Genomic DNA, 16102 nt, shown 5'->3' on the forward strand with positions numbered 1-16102 from the left:
GGAGTATTCTCAGCTATCCAGGTATGCTCCTCATGTGGTTGCAGACAATAGAGCTAAGATGAGTAAGTTCATGTCAGGGGTCAATGATAGCGTAGTAAATAAGTGTAGGTCTACGATGCTGATCGGTGATATGACCTTAGCCAGACTCATGAACCATGACCAGCAAGTAGAAGAGCAGAAGTTTAAGACTAGGGAGAGGCAGAACAAGAGAGCAACGTCAGGTAATTTCAACTTTGCTCACCCCAAGTCAGATGGAGAAAACCGTTCACAGTTTTGCTCCAAGTCAACTGTTCCAGCTCCTTCCTATGCCATCACTCCAGTGCCAAATTTCAGAGACCGCAATAGAGACAAAGTATCAGGCTCTAAATCTCAGGGCAGTGTTAGCAGTGCCCGAACGAATCCCCTTTGTCAGACTTGTGGTAAGAACCACAAGGGCATTTGCAGAGCCGGTAGTGATGTCTGTTTTGTTTGTAGCAAGCCAGGCCATAAGAATAGGGAGTGTTTGCAGTCAAGTCTTTAGGGTCAGCAAAATCATTCTACAGCTCAGTCTATTCACCCAAACCAGCAGGGTGCCATTTCCAGTGCTACTAGTGGGCAACGCCTGAATACACTTTATGCTCTTTAGTCTCAGCAGGATCAGGAAAATTCTCCTGATGTCGTTACTGGTATGTTACAAATTTTCCATGTTCATGTATATGCTTTGCTAGACCCAGGTGCATCTTTGTCTTTTGTTACTCTATAAATAGCAGGCAATTTTGGAATCAATCCCGAAGTCCTAGTAGAGCCCTTCTCAGTATCTACCCCAGTGGATAAAACCATCATATCTCAACGGGTATACAGGAACTGCCCGGTCATGATATCTCATAAATCCACATCAGCAGATTTAGTAGAGTTAGAGATGACTGATTTTGATGTCATTCTCGGCATGGATTGGCTTCATTCCTTCTATGCCACAGTTAACTTTAGAAATAGGATAGTTTAGTTTTAGTTCCCAAATGAGCCCGTCCTAGAGTGGAAGGGTAGCATTTTAGTGTTCAGGGGTCAACTTGTTTCCTACCTTCGGGCAAGAAAAATGATTTCTAAGGGGTGTGTGTATCATGTGTGTATCATCTCGTGCATGTTAAAGATTCCAATTCTGAATATCCTAGCCTCGAAACAGCTTCTGTTATCCCAGGAATTTCTCTTGAAAGGGAAATAGATTTCGGCATAGACCTTTTTCTGGATACTCAACCTATTTCTATTCCACCATACAGAATGGCACCAACAGAACTCAAGGAACTGAAAGATCAGTTAAAGGATCTCTTAGATAAGGGATTCATCAGACCCAGTGTTTCCCCATGGGGTGCACCAGTATTATTCATGCGTAAGAAAGATGGTTCTCTCGGGATGTGTATTGATTACCATAAACTCAACAAGGTCACGATCAAGAACAGATATCCTCTTCCCAGGATAAATGATCTATTCGACCAACTTCAGGGTGTCAGTTACTTCTCCAAGATAGACCTCAGATCAAGCTATCATTAGCTCAGAGTTAGAGAATGTGACATTTTGAAGATAGTTTTCCGTACTCGGTATGGTCACTTTGAATTTTTAGTCATATCATTTGGTCATACCAATGCCCCTACAACTTTATTGGATTTGATGAACCATGTGTTCAAGCAATACTTGGACATATTTGTCATAGTCTTTATAGATGATATTCTGGTATATTCTCACACAGAGCGTGATCATGCAGACCATCTCAGGATTGTTCTTCAGACTCTCAGGGATCACCAGTTATTTGCTAAGTTCAGCAAGTGCAAATTTTGGCTAAGATCTGTAGCATTCCTTGGCCATATTGTTTTCGGTGATGGAATTAGAGTAGATCCTTAGAAAACCAAGCCAGTAAGAAACTGGCCCAGACCCGTATCTCCATCAGATATTAGGAGTTTCTTGGGTTTGGCTGGCTATTATAGACGGTTTGTGGAGGGATTTTTTTCTAATGTATCTCCCATGTCCAAATTGACTCAGAAGAAGATTAAGTTTCAGTGGTTAGATTCATGCGAGAAGATCTTTCAAGAGTTGAAGACTCGACTCACCTCCGCTCTAGCTATAGCTATTTCAGATGGTTTAGATGGTTTTGTAGTCTATTGTGATGCATCCAGAGTGGATTTAGGTTGTGTCCTCATGCAGCATGGTAAGGTCATAGCCTACGCCTCCAGACAGTTAAAGCCACATGAGAAGAATTATCCTACTCATGATCTTGAGTTAGCAGCAGTAGTTTTTGCCTTGAAGATATGGAGGCTTTATCTCTATGGATTTTATATAGATGTTTTCACAGACTATAAAAGCCTCCAGTATGTCTTTTCCCAAAAATATCTCAATCTTCACCAGAGAAGGTGGTTAGACCTCTTAAAGGATTATGATATGAGTGTTCTATATCATCTGGGCAAGGCCAATATTGTGGCTGATGCTCTCTGTAGACTCTCCATGGGTAGTATTTCTCATGTTGAGGATAGTAAGAAAAAAATGGCTCAGGAGATCCATTAGCTTGCCAGACTAGGCGTTTGCTTAGTGAATTCTTTAGAGGGTGGTGTATGTTCTCATAGTAGTTTAGAGTCATCTCTAGTTTCCGAGGTGAAAGATAAACAAGACAGGAATGCTAGCCTTGTCAAGCTCAAAGAGTTAGTTCAGAATCAGAAAGTCAAGGTTTTCTCCTAAGGGGGAGATGGTGTTCTTCGTTGTCAGGGTCATCTATGTGTTCCAGGTGTAGATGAATTATGGCAGCGAATACTTGCAGAAGCGCATGGTGTTCGATACTCTATTCATCCAGGGGCAACTAAGATGTACCGCGACATGCGGGAGATCTATTGGTGTAGTGGGATGAAGAGAGATGTTACAGAGTTTGTGGCTAAGTGCTCTACATATCAGCATGTTAAGATAGAGCATCAAAAACCTAGTGGTTCCATGCCAGAGTTCACCATTCCTACTTGGAAGTGGGAAGAAGTTAACATGGACTTCGTGATGGGTTTTCCTAGAACTGTCATTAGCATGATTCAGTCTGGGTCATTATAGATAGAATCACCAAGTCAGCTCATTTCCTTCCTGTTCGTACTTCTTATTCCGCTGAGGATTATGCCAAACTCTATATCAGGGAGTTAGTTAGATTACATGGTGTTCCACTATCCATCATCTCAGATAGAGGTACCCAATTCACTTCTCAATTTTGGAAAGCAATCCAAAAGGGTCTCGGTACCTAAGTCCATCTTAGCACAGCGTTTCATCCTCAGGCAGATGGTGAAGCAGAGAGGACCATTCAGACTCTTGAAGATATGCTAAGGGCATGTGACTTAAAGGGAAGTTGGGACGACCACTTGCCTTTGATTGATTTTGCATACAACAATAGCTATCATTCTAGTATTCAGATGGCTCCATTCGAAGCTCTCTATGGTAGGAGATGTAGATCTCCAATTGGTTGGTTTGAAGTTAGTGAGGCCTCAGTCATAGGTCCTGACTTACTATTCGACACCTTAGAGAAAGTTCAGTTGATCAGGGAGAGACTCTGGGCTGCTCAGAGCTGACAGAAGTCCTATGCAGATGTTTGTAGAAAGTTTCTCAAGTTCGAGGTCAATGACTATGTCTATCTTAAGATCTCTCCCATGAAGAGAGTGAAGAGGTTCGGCAAGAAAGGGAAACTCAGTCCCCGGTATATCGGTCCCTTCAGAATTTTTTGTCGCTTCGGCAAGGTAGCTTGTGAGCTTGAGTTGCCTTCAGATCTAGCCTCAGTCCATCCAGTCTTCCATGTCTCTTTACTGTTGCGCGCCACATTTATGTGCATAAGGCTATGAGATGTTATAGGAACAGTTTCCTTTCTTTCAGTATTCATGTTGTACGATTGAGCATAATCTCAAATCTAATCTCTCAGTCTAATCTATTTCTCCTCTTTATTTTAGAACATGCTTCCCAAGAAAAGAACCCAGCCTATACAAGAAGATCTCTTGGATGAACATATTTCTCATATGGAGTTCATGGCCGTGTTCACTACTCTTGCTCAGTTAATTGCTGCTCAAAATGAAGGACCACCTATCATTTCGGCCAACCCAGTGGCCAATTCAGCTACATCCAGGATTCAGGACATCACTCCAATGAATCCTCCATCCTTTCTAGGGTCTAATAAAGATGAAGACCCTCAGGAATTCTTAGACCAGATGCAAAAGGTTAAAAACATAATGGGTGTTATATCTAGTAAGAGTGCTGAGGTAGCAGCATATCAATTACAAGATATGGCTCATACTTGGTTCAAGAAGTGGAAGTTAGAGAGGGAAGACGATCCAGGGTCAGTTGAGTGGGAGGAGTTTGCTTTAGTGTTCCTTCATAGATTTTTTCCCCTATAGCTTAGAGAAGCTAAGGTGGTAGAATTCATCAACCTTAGGCAGTGAAGTATGAAAATAAAAGAGTATTCTCTTAAGTTTAAGCAATTAGCTAGATATGACCCTCATGTGGTTGCAGATAGCAAGGTAAAGATGATTAAGTTCATTTCAGGGGTGAATGATAGCGTGGTTAATGAGTGTAGATCTACCATGCTGAATAGTGAGATGACTCTAGCTAGACTCATGACTTATGATCAGAAGATAGAGGATCAGAATATTAAGATAAGGGAGAAGCAGTATAAGAGAGCAAAGATAGGTAGTTTCAACTTTGCTCAGCCTACATCAGAAGGAGGAAACCGTTCTCAGTTTTATTTTATGGCATCAGTTCTATCTCCTTCTTTAGCCAGTGCTCTAGTTCCTAAGTTCAGAGTAGGTAACAAAGATAGAGCGCCAGGCTCTAAGTCCCAGGGTAATGTGAGCAGTGCCCTTACCTATCTCCTTTGCCAAACTTGTGGCTAGCACCATCAGGGTATTTGTAGAGCTGGCAGTGGTATTTGTTTCGAATGTGGTAAGCCAGGCCATAGATTCAGAGACTATCCTCAACCAGGTCCTCAAGGTCAATAGAATCGCTCCTCAGCTCAGTCCAATCGCCCAAATCAGTAGGGTGCCATCTTAGTGCTACTTGTAGGCAATGCTCAAATCATCTTTATGCTCTTTAGTCACGATAAGATCAAGAAAATTCTCCTAATATAGTTACTAATATGTTACAGATCATTCATATGTATTTTTACGCTTGGCTAGATCCAGGAGATTCTTTGTCTTTTGTCACTCTTTATATAGTTGTTGATTTCAGAGTCAGTCCTGAAATTCTAGTAGAGCCCTTTTCAGTCTTTACCCTAGTGAGTAAAACTATCATAGCTCAACGAGTATACAGGAGCTTCCTGATTACGATATCTCAGAAAGTTACCTCAGCAATCTTAGTCGAATTAGAGATGACTGATTATGATGTCATTATCGGCATGGATTAGCTTCATTCCAGCTATACCACTATCGACTGTAGAAATAGAATAGTCCAGTTTTAGTTTCTGAATAAACCCATCCTAGAGTGGAAGGGTAGTATATTCGTTTTAAGAGGTCATCTTGTTTCCTACCTTCGGGCTCAAAAAATGATATCTAAAGGATGTGTCTATCAACTTGTTTGAGTTATGGACACTAGTTATGAAACTCTAAGTCTTGAATTAGTCACAGTCGTGAATGAATATTCAAATGTCTTTCCTGAAGACCTTCCAAGAATTACTCTTGAAAGAGAAATAGACTTTAGTATTGATCTTATTCCAGATACTCAGCCTATCTTTATTTCTCTATACAAAGTGGCACCAGCAAAATTCAAAGAACTGAAAGAATAGTTGAAGGATCTCTTAGATAAGGGATTTATTAGACGAACCATTTCCCTATGGGGTGCTCCATTATTATTCATGCGCAAGAAAGACAATTCTCTCATAATGTGTATAGAATACCGTCAACTCAATTAGGTCATAATCAAGAACAAGAATCCTCTTCCTAGAATCGATGAATTGTTTGACCATCTTCAGGGTGCCAGTTATTTCTCTAAGATAGATCTCAGATCTGGCTATCATCATCTCAGAGTTAGTGAATGTGACTTTCTGAAAATAGCATTCCAAACTCAGTATGGTCACATAAAATTTCTAGTAATGTTATTTGGTCTTACCAACGCTCCATCTGCTTTTATGGACTTGATGAACTATGTGTTCAAGCAGTACTTGGACATGTTTGTCATAGTCTTCATAGATGATATTCTGGTCTATTCTCGCAGTGAGCCCGATCATCCAGACCATATTGGAATAGTACTTCAAATTCTCAGAGATCATCAGCTATTTGTGAAATTCAGTAAGTGCGAGTTTTGGCTAAGGTCAATAGTATTCCTTGGTCACATCGTTTCCTATAATACCTATGCATTATCTTAGCTAGAAAATCATCTCAAAGATGATAGAAATTTCTTTGAGATAAGAATTCATTCTTATACACGTGGTATTTCCATAAATTTCATATGGAAAATTGAGTAAGCTTTCTATCGATACATAATTCGCCCAAATCCGACACCCGAGCGAAGAGTTAGGTACTTTTTGTCAGATACTGTTTGACCTGAGCCTTCAGTGCATCGCAGAGATAGGTTAAATGACAATTGTTAAATTCTAGTATCGCTCCACAATAATAGCATGTCGCAACAAATTTTAGGTCGTAGATAAGGTGGCAATGCGATAGCTCCGCATAACGCCACTATGCAGTTTCCCAATTGTTAATTTCCCGTGAGACGGTGCGATAACGCTGCATCGCACCAAGGGCCCTATTTGGAAAATTTTAATGAAAATTAAATTATGTGTCTAGGATTAAAAGTGTCAATTTTTCCCTTATATAAGATTCCAAACACGGGATTTACTCCTTATTCATCAAAAATATTGATGTTTTTCTCAAATACTCTCAAGAACCCAATCTATGGTTTTCATAGAAGGTCCATTTTCAAAAAGGTTTCACTATCAATCTTCATGAATTCATGAACTAAGGTATGCATAGTGTTCATTCATGGGCTCCTTTTATCCACGATGTACAAGAATCCCTTTTAAACTACAAGTTATTGATTTTCTTCATGTGTTCATGCTTTGTATATTCTCTTTCATGTTAATAAATGAGGAATTGATGATAAATTCCATGTGTGATGATTAGTATAGATAAAGATTTATGAAATCTCATGACTAAAACCTTTTATGATGAAATTTGAAGTGAACCATGATGTTTAATTGCTATACCATGATGTTTACATGTACTATGCCTACCATATGTTTGATAAAATGCATAGATGAAGGAAATTTGCCTAACTACCATGATATCATGAAAATCCTGATAAATGTACAAGCTTATGCCTATAAGACATTTGATGATAGTCTTCAATAAACGTATTGTGGTGATTATCATGTACTCAAGAATATTAAGTTATGTCAGTTTCCTTCCATTGAGTCTTGGGGGTACTTTTACTCGAAATATTACCTATGTGCCTAGATCCATGTCATGCTTTCACGATATTCTCAGTCAAGCTATGAACTCTTAGACTTTAGATTGTCTTATGACTTCAGAAAAATCTCCATGATCTCATGATTCAGTCAGTTATCATATATCAGTAGTATTCTGTCATCCACAAAAATTCAGTAACTCAGTCCATGATTAGTTCAGTTCAGTAAATCATGTTTAGTGTCCATTCAGATGGGAGTAGGAATTAGCACCGAGTGAACCCAAGGATGGGCACTCACCTATTATACGAGGGTGTGATTCTTAGAAGCAATCCTTGCATTCCAGAACTATGTAGCCAGCATAAGTTGAGATATCATAGCCTGCTATATAAGGGTAGATGAGGTTGCTTAACTTGTTATGTGAGGATTCCCACCGTTCTTGCTAGAGTTACCTATTATATGAGGGTTACTCACATGCTGTTCTTACCAGTAGTACGGTCTTGACACCCTTCATATCAGGGAATAGATTGGATCCCAACTCCACTATTATAGCATATTTGGGGCATGTAAGTTTGATACTACGTCCCATAATTTCATGTTACAGAATTAGGACTATCAGATACAGTCAATCAATCTCAGTAATAGAATTCAGATAGCTCATCAGATTTTAAGGCTGTCAGACACAGTCAACTCAGACATACTATGGAACTTAGATAGTTCCATTAGATTCAGCACTATTAGTCACAGTCACCCATGTTATCAATTATATTCCGATTCAGTCATTTATGATATTAGTTATGTTATGTTTTCAGTATCTAGACTCAGTAGTCATGCTACCACGGTATCAGTATCATATTATCATATTGTCTATTACAGATACGTATTTATATATGCATTCTCATGTTCATGTTAGACAGTCAGTTAGTATTGATCATGCATGCAAACCCCTGCATATATGCTACCTTACATGTATACTCAGTATATTTCATTTTATTGATGTATTTGCATTATGGTGTTTTCTTTTTATACTACACCATAGGTTAAAAGACACGAGTTTCAGATTAGTAGTAGATTCCAGATTCAGCAGTCAGAGTAGAAGTGAGTCCTCATTCTTTGAGGACATAATGATTTTTTTTGTATCTCATTGATTATCTTATTAGTTGGAGTTAGTTGGGGACATGTTCCATCAACTTCTTATTCAAATTCTTCAGACAGTAGAGGCTTTCAGACTAGATACAGACTATCATGGTTTAGACTTCAGTTTTGTTTTGGGTATTCTATTACCATACACAGAAGTTACATTATTTAGTTATGTTCATGATCGAACCTTATGGCCTTTCAGTGCATGTTTTCGCATTATTATGTTATCTTATGCAGTATACAAGTACAAATACCAATCATCGATTAGCTTATGGTCCTTTGGGGTCATGAGCCTCATGTAGCATTCTATTTTAGCAAATCAGGTCATATAAACTTGGTCTTAGAGCCTAAGGTTCAATACAGTCCTAGGAAGTCTGAAAGCCGTATCTAGTAGAGTCTTGTACATAGGTGTGTTGCATACCATATTTATGTGCAAGAGGATATGAGATATTTTAAGAATAGTTTTCCTTCTTTTAGTATTCATGTCGTGCCTGTGAGCATAATCACAAGTCAGTCTCTCAGTCTAATCTTCTTTTTCTCTTTATTTCAGAACATGCCTCCTAAGAGAATAAATCAGTCAGACCCTCAACCTGAACAACCTTAGGGCAATCATGTTTCTCATGCGGAGTTCAGGACTATATTTACCACTCTTGCCCAATCAGTCGCTGCTCATAATGAGCTATCAACTGTCATTCTGGCCAACCCAGTGGACAACTCAGCCACAGCAAGGATTTGGACTTCACCCAAATAAATCTCCATCCTTCCATGAGTCTAAAGTAGATGAGGACCCTCAGGAATTCTTAGATCAAGTTCAGAAAGTGACAGATGCCATGGGGGTGACTACTGTTAAAAGTGCTGAGCTAGATACATACCAGTTGTAGGATGTGGCTCATGCTTTGTTCAAACAGTGGAAGTCCGAAAGATTAGATGACGCAGGTTCTATAGAGTGGGAAGAGCTTCTCACTACTTTCTTAGATAGATTCATTCCCCAAAAGCTTAGAGAAGCGAAGGTACTAGAGTTCATTAACCTCAAAAAGGGCAATATGACATTGAAAGAGTATTATTTTAAGTTTAATTAATTAGCCAGGTATGCCCCTCATGTGGTTGCAGACAGTAGATCTAAGATGACAAAGTTTGCTTCAAGGGAGTAAAGACAGTGTGGTTAATGAGTGAAGATCCTTCATGCTGAATAATGACATGACCTTGCTAGACTTCTAACCCATTCTCAACAGATAGAGAAGCAGAAGATTAAGTTGAGGGAGAAACAAAATAAGAGAGTGAAGATAGGTAGTTTTAACTTTGCACAACCTAAATCAAAACGAAGAAACTGTTCATAGTTTTGTCCTAAGTCAACAGTTCCAGCCCCTTCTACAGCTAGTGCTCTAGTTCCTAAGTTTAGAGAAGGTGACAAAGATAGACCGTCAGGCTTTAATATCCAAGGCAATGTTAGCAGTGCCTACACCTATTCTCTTTGCTAGACTTATGGTAAGAACCATAAGGATGTGTGTAGAGCAGGTTGTGGCAATCCAAGCCATAGAGTTAGAGACTGTCCGCAGCCATGTCCTTAGGGTCAATAGAACCGCTCTTCAGTTTAGTCCAATAGCCCAAATCATTAATGTGCTACTTCCAGTGCTACTATTGGGCAATGCCCAAATCTTCTCTATGCTCTTCAGACTCAACACAATGAGTAAAGTTCTCCTGATGTACTTACTGGTACGTTACAGATCTTTTATGCTCTTCAAACTTGACATGATCAGTAAAGTTCTCCACGAGCTTCCTTGTCTTTCCTTACTCCTTATATAGTAGTTGATTTTGGAATCAGTCCCAAAATTCTAGTAGAGCCCTTTTCAGTCTCTACCCTAGTGGGTAAAACCATCATAGCCCGGCGGGTATACAGGAACTGGCCGGTTATGATATTTCATAAAGTCATTTCAGCAAACTTAGTTAAATTAGAGATGACTAATTTTGATGTCATTATCAGCATGGATTTATTTTATTTCTACTATACCATAGTCGACTGCAAAAATAGAATAGTTCAGTTTTAGTTCCTAAATGAACCCATCCTTGAGTAGAGAGGTAGTACTTTAGAGTTCAGAGATCAGCTTATTTCCTACCTTTGGTATAGGAAAATGATATCTAAGGGATGTGTTTATCATCTAGTTAATGTTAGAGATTTCAGTTCTGAGGCTTCCAGTCTAGAATTAGTCCATGTAGTGAATGAAAATTCAGATGTCTTTCCCAATGATCTTCCAGGAATTCCTCCCAAAAGGGAAATAGACTTTGGTATTGATCTTCGTTTAGACACTCAGCCTATCTCTATTATTCCATATAGAATGGCATTAGGAGAACTCAGAGAACTGAAAGATCAGTTGAAGGATCTCTTAGATAAGGGATTCATCAGACCCAACATTTCCCCGTGGGGCGCACCATTCTTATTCATGCACAAGAAAGATGGTTCACTCAGAATAAATATAGATTATCATCATCTCAATAAAATCATAGTCAAGAACAAGTATCCTCTTCCCAGAATTGATGATTTGTTTGACCAACATCAGAGTGCCAGTTAATTCTCTAGATATACCTCAGATCCGACTATCATTAGCTCAGAGTTAGAGAATGTGACATAACAAAGATAGTTTTTCATACGCGGTATGGTCACTTTGAATTTCTAGTTATGTCATTTGATCTTACCAATGCCCTAGCCACTTTCATGGACTTGATGAACGTCTGTTCAAGTATTGCTTTGACAAGTTCATCATAGTAATCATAGATGATATTCTGGTCTATTCCTGCAATAAGCACGATAATCCAAACCATCTCAGAATAGTACTTTAGACTCTCTGAAATCATCAATTATTCGCCAAATTTAGGAAGTACAAATTTTGGCTAAGATCTGTAGAATTTCTTAGTATATTGTCTCCGGTGATGGCATTTAAGTAGATCCTAAAAAGATCGAAGTGGTAAGGAACTGACCTCACTGTATCTCTCCATCAGATATCAAGAGTTTCTTGGGTCTGGAGAGTTATTACAGATGGTTTATAGAGAGATTTTATTCTATTGAATCCCCTTATGTCTATATTGACTAAGAATAAAGTCAAGTTTCAGTGGTCAGATCCATGTGAGAAGAGTTTTCATGAATTAAAGACTCGACTTACCTCAGCTCCAGTTCTAGCATTACCAGGCAGTTTAGACGGTTTTGTAGTATATTGTGATGCATGTAGAGTGGCTTTAGGTTGTGTCCTCATACAGTATAGTAAGGTCATAGCCTACGCCTCCAGACAGCTTAAACCCCACGAGAAGAATTATCCTACTTATGACCGTGAGTTAGCAGCGGTAGTATTTTCCTTAAATGTTTGGAGGCATTATCTCTATGAAGTTCATATGGACGTCTTCACAGATCATAAGAGCCTTCAGTATGTCTTTTCTCCAAAAGATCTCAATCTTCATCAGAGAAGGTAGTTAGAGCTCTTGAAAAATTATGATATGAGTGTCCTTTACCATCCAGGAAAGGCCAATATAGTGGCCGACGCTCTCAGTATACTGTCCATGGGTAGTATTTCTCATGTTGATGATAGTAAGAAGAAGTTAGCTCAAGAAGTACACCAACTTACTAGACTAGGCATTTTCTTAGTCGACTCTTCAGTAGGCAGTGTATGTGTTCAGAGTAGTTCAGAATCATCTCTAGTTTCCGAGGTGAAATAAAAGCAAGATCAGGATCCTAGCCTTGTCAAGCTAAAAGAGACAATTCAAAATCAGAAAATAGAGGTTTTCTCCAAAGGGAGAGATGGCTTCATTCATTGCCAGGGTCATCTCTGTGTTCCAGGTGTAGATGACATAAGGCAGTGAATTCTTGTAGAAGCGCTTGGTGTATGTTATTCTATTTATCCAGAGGCCACTAAGATGCACCACAATTTTTGGGAAATCTATTGGTAAAGTGGGAAAAAGAGAGATATTGCAGAGTTTATGGCTAAGTGTTCTATATGTCAGCAAGTTCAGATAGATCATCAGAAGCCTAGTGGTCCTATGCAGGTGTTCAGTATTCCTACTTGGAAGGGGGAAGTTGTGAACATGGACTTCGTAATGGGTTTTCCTCGAAATCGTCATCAACATGATTCAGTTTTGGTCATTGTAGATAGGATGACCAAATTAGCTCTTTTCCTTCTGGATCATACCTGTTATTCAGCTGAGGATTATGCCAAACTTTACTTCAAGGATTTGGTAAGATTGCACAATGTTCCATTGTCTATTATCTCAGATAGAGGTACCCAATTAACCTCTTATTTCTTGAACGCATTCAAAAAGAAGTCGTGGTACTTAGATCTATCTTAGTACAATCATTTAGCCTCAGATAGATGGTCAGGTAGAAAGGACCATTTAGATGTTAAAAGATATGCTAAGTGTGTGTGCAATTGATTTTAAGGAATGTTTGGATGACAACTTTCCTTTGATTGAGTTTACATATAACAACAGCTATTATTCCAGTATTTAGATAGCTCTATTTGAAGCTCTTTATGGTAGGAGATGTAGATCTTTGATTGGTTGGTTTGAAGTTAGTGAGGCCTTATTCATAGGGCCTGACTTGGTATTTGACGCCTTAGAGAATGTTTAGTTAATAAGAGAAAGACTCAAGGCTATTAAGACCCGACAGAAGTCTTATGCAGATGTTCGTAAAAAAGATCTTGAGTTTGAGATTGGTGATCATGTCTACCTCAAGATCTCTCCTATGAAGGGTGAGAAGAGATTCAACAAGAAGGGTAAGCTCAGTCCCCGATATGTCGGTCCCTTAAAGGTTCTCTGTCGATTCGGCAAGGTAGCTTATGAGCTCGAATTGCCTTTAGTTCTAGCCTCAGATCATCCAGTCTTCCATGTCTGTTTTCTCAAGAAGTGTATAGGTAACGCATCAGTCGTAGTCCCTAATCAAAGCATTGATGTTTAGAACACCCTCTCTTATGAAGATATTTCAGTTGAAATCTTAGACTATCAAACTCGTAGATTTAGGAACAAAAAAGTCCCTCTGGTTAAATTTGTTTGGAAAAATCAGTACTCGAGGGAGCTACTTAGGAAACAAAATAAATATGCATACCAACTATCCTCACCTCTTCCCCGCCAACTCAGCTCAAGCTTAAGGTAATATTTCTCCTTAAGCTTACTTAGTTTCATGATTAGTGTACATCACTAACATAGTATGCCATGATAATCTTAGTATCAAGTATCACCGCATATTCAGTCATGCATTCATCTATCTGATCAGTTATATAGTTATGTATCAAACATACATTCTCATTCTGAGAAAACTAAGTTCTTCAGAACTTTAAGTTATGCATTTATAAATCAGTTACGCATGTATCAGATATGCACTTCAGTATGTTATGTTCAGCTTATTAGTAATGCCCATCATGAGATCATATTCTAGTTATTTATGTTCAGCTCATTATTTCCCCTATCAGTCAGTTTCATTCGACGATGAATGTTCTCAAGGAGGAGATATTGTAATACCTGTTCTTTTTCTTAGCTCAAAAATCATCTCAAGGATGGCAGAACTTTCTTTGAAATAAGAATTTATTCTTATACACATGGTATTTCCATAATTTTTACTTCCTATCATATGGGAAATTGAATAAGGTTTCCATCGATATATAATTCACCCAAATCCAATACCAGGGCCAAGAGTTAGGTCCTTTTTGTGAAACAGTGTTTGACCTGAGCCTTCAGTGCGTCGCAAAGATAGCTCAAATGCCAATTGTCAAATTGCAGTTTTAATATGTGATACTAGCATATTGTGACAAACTTCCAGGTCATAGACAAGGTGGCAACGCCATATATCCACGTCGTGCTACTGTGCAATTTCCTAATTGTCAATTTCCAGTGACACGGCACAATTACGCCACATCACGCAAAGGGCCGAATTCGAGAAATTTTACTAAAAATTAAATTACGTGTCCAGGGTTAAAAGGGTCAATTTTGCCGCCCTATATAAGCTTCCAAATACGGGATTTAGCCCTTATTTATCTAAAATATTGATATTTTTCTCAAATACTCTCAAGAACTCTAGCTAGGGTTTTCATAGAAGGTCCAATTTAAAGAAGGTTTCACCATCAATCATCCAAAATCATGAATTAAGGTATGCATAGTGTTCATTCATGGGCTCCTTTCGTCCATGAAGTCCAAGAATCCCTTTTCAACAACAAGTTATGGATTTTCTTAATGTGTTCATGCTTTGTATGTTCTCTTTCATGTTGATAAATGAGGAATTGATTTCTATTCTATGATTTGATGATAAATTTCACGTGGGATGAGTGGTATAGATAAAGATTTACGTAATCTCATGACTAAAACCTTGTATGATGAAATTGGAAGTAAATAATGATGTTTAATTTCTATACCATGATGTCTACATGTACTATGCCTACTATATGTTTGATAAAATGCCTAGATGAAGGAAATTTGCCTAACTAGCATGATATCACGAAAATCCCTATAAATGTACAAGATTATGCCTATAAGACGTTTTATAAAATGCTTCAACAAACGTATTGTGGTGATTATCATGTACTCAAGAATATCACGTTATGTCATTTTCCTTCCATTGAGTCTTAGGGGTACTTCTACTAGAAATATTACCTATGTACCTTGATCCATGTCATGCTTTCATGATACTCTCAGTCAAGCTATGAACTCTTAGACTTTATATAGTTTTATGACTCCAAAAAAATCTCCATGATCTCATGATTCAGTCAGTTGTCAGATATCAGTAGTATTTTATCAGCCACAGAAATTCAGTAACCAAGTCCATGCTTAGTTCAGTTCAGTAAATCATGTCCAGTTTCTATTTGGATGGGAGTAGGAATTAGCACTGAGTGAATCCAAGGATGGGGACTCACCTATTATACGAGGGTGTGATTCTTTGAAGCAATCCTTGTGTGCCAGAACTTTATAGCCAGCATAGGTTAAGACATTATAGCTTGCTATATGAGGGTAGATGAGGTGACTTAACCTGTTATGTGAGGGTTTCCCACCATTCTCACTAGAGTTACTTGTTATATGATGGCTACTCATATGTTGTCCGCACCAGTGGCGTAATATTGACACCCTTCATATCAGGGCATAGATTGGACCCCAGCTCAGCTATTATAGCATATTTGGGGCATGTAAATTAGATACTACTTCCCAAAGTTTCATGTTAAAAATTCAGGACTGTCAGATACAGTCAATCAGTCTTAGTAATAAAACTCAGATAGTTTTTCAAATTTCAGGACTGTCAGAAACAGTCAACTAAGACATAATATGGAACTCAAATAGTTCTATCAGATTCAGGACTGTCAGACACAGTTACCCATGTTATCAGTTATATTCAGATACAGTCATTCATGTTATCAGTTATGTTATGTTATCTATATCTAGACTCAGTAGTCATGCTACCACAGTATCAGTATTATGTTATCACGTTATCAATTACAGTTACACATTTATGTATACATTCTTACATTCATGTTAGATAGTTAGTTAGTATTGATCATGCATGAAAACCCTTGCATATAGCCTACCTCACAAGTATACTCAGTACATTCTATTGTACTGACGCAATTGAGC

This window comes from Capsicum annuum, chromosome 9 (assembly GCF_002878395.1).
Source record: "Capsicum annuum cultivar UCD-10X-F1 chromosome 9, UCD10Xv1.1, whole genome shotgun sequence".
NCBI classification, from domain to species: domain Eukaryota; kingdom Viridiplantae; phylum Streptophyta; class Magnoliopsida; order Solanales; family Solanaceae; genus Capsicum; species Capsicum annuum.